The sequence below is a fragment of the Protobothrops mucrosquamatus genome, unplaced genomic scaffold (genome assembly GCF_001527695.2).
Source record: "Protobothrops mucrosquamatus isolate PMUCROS unplaced genomic scaffold, P.Mucros_1.0 scaffold777, whole genome shotgun sequence".
In the NCBI taxonomy this organism is placed as follows: domain Eukaryota; kingdom Metazoa; phylum Chordata; class Lepidosauria; order Squamata; family Viperidae; genus Protobothrops; species Protobothrops mucrosquamatus.
The window spans coordinates 165,348-167,269 of record NW_015387045.1 but is presented as its reverse complement, the minus strand read 5'-3'; the positions used below and the strand labels follow the sequence as shown (position 1 = coordinate 167,269).

At 32.3% G+C, this 1,922-nt stretch overlaps 1 protein-coding gene across 1 annotated transcript in view; it reads right to left on the bottom strand.

Moving 5' to 3' along the window:
* Positions 1-1,922, bottom strand: part of PRELID2 (PRELI domain containing 2) — a 39,199-nt gene that overhangs the window by 13,966 nt on the left and 23,311 nt on the right. The window lies entirely within an intron of this gene.

The following is a 1,922-nucleotide window of genomic DNA, read 5'->3' as shown; positions in this document are numbered from 1 at the left end:
TTTTTCATCTTCTACAACTCCAGTCTTTAAAAGTGAGCCACAAAAAACTAATGCAGACAAAAGTTATGAGAGCTGCTTTCTTTACATATCCAAGAGTGAAATCAAAAGCATGTCCTTCTCAGCCAACATTTAATTCTAGTTAATTCTAACTATTCTAAAAATATCTCTGCACATAGTTTTCACTTTCCATAGATTCAAACCAAAGGAAAATGGGTCCCAGTACACATGAACAAAGTGGCACTTCTTTTATGTGTGACTAATATTTGCTGTACATTCTAATTATCTACTAAATGCATTCCTTGCAAAAAACGGAGCTCATATTAAAAAAATGCCACGTATTTTTTACTTCAACCAATATTAATTTTTTTTATAATACATTAACTTTGAGCCAGGTACTATTACTTTTCATTTTAATTTTATGGTGTGTTCTAAAAAAGTTTTATTGCAGTGAGCTAGTAGTTTATAGCATGCAGGAAAAATTTTAAGCTTCACATATTCTTCTTTTATGCTACAATTGTCTGTATGCTGCTCCTGTTTTTATCAATGGTTCATTACTTTTGCTTATTTTTCCAGAACAACTGCAAAACAGCTCAAAAATAAAATCACGTTTGCCTTCATTTGAAGAAATCTTTACTATTAAAGTGTAACCAGATTTTAGAAAATACACCTTACAGAGTACAGCTTTTTTTGTAATTTTTTTTTAGATTTCTATGAAAAAATGTACTTGCAACATAACTTCTGCATATGTCAGCCTCATTCTGCTACATTTATTTTACAGATATTTCACTTTGTATTACATCTTCAGTTCTTTTGAATATATATTTTAAATGTAAAAGTAATGAACTGCATTGAAAGTATTTTGCAAATCAAAGATTCATATAACTGCCAGACAAAAATATGATAAGCAATGGGTTGTTTTTGCTTATACGAGGGATATGGTATTTTCTATTTCATTTTAACAAAACAGCCCCAAACATTATACTAGTCTATTGTTCCAAACCAGCCAAACTATTACCATCAACACAGAAGGCCTTCTTAAGGAATTGTGTATTCACATAAACACATTTGCCAAGCAAGCTTTTCTCTCGTGTTATTTCCAAAATATAAAATATATAGTATTTGTAATGGAATTATCAACAATCTCACGATTTGGAAAAGTGTTGATGGGACTTTCAAGCAGGCATTTAGTAGGACAATGCTCTTCTCTCCCCAAGGCCCCTTAGGATTAGAGGCTTCAAGAAATTATCCAGTAGCCTCTGGGCAATGCAACCAATATCGGGAGCAGAGAGGCATTTGAGTCCCACCCTCCAATCCCAGTTGTAGTGTTAATACACACACACACATATATATAATATATACCTTTTATTGTTGTTGTTCGTGAAGAATGGGAAATAATTATATTAAATCAGCTTGCAGGGTTGGTGTAAGTTTTCTCTCTGGGTGAAATATTATGAAGGATTGGATCTTTCAGGTTCTATATTATCTTCCCCATTTTTCCTTCTCCTAATGTTGGCATTCTAATGGTTCCTAAATGTTGAAAAAGGGGACTTGTTGCATTTCTCCCTTCAAGGTGGGATCCCTTTCTCTGAACTTAGGCTGATTAACCCCTCTTCTGTAACAGTCCTGGAATGCCAAGGGCCATAAGATTACAGTTTACATCAGTCTTTTTATAAAAATAAATAAGTGGGAAATAAATAAATTTTCAGAACCACGTTGTTTTAGTGATTTTAATGGGATGTTACTGTTGGTTTTGTATTTTTTCTGACAATATTGTTTCTTTTTAATTTGAAACAGTCTTCCAAAAATTATTTATTAATCAAATGTTTATGGCCAACTTCTTAGTGTGAAAAGTGGCAGAAAAATGTTGTAACCAGTAAATAATGAGAGCAGTATAAAAAATATAAAAGTAAGGCTTTAGAGTC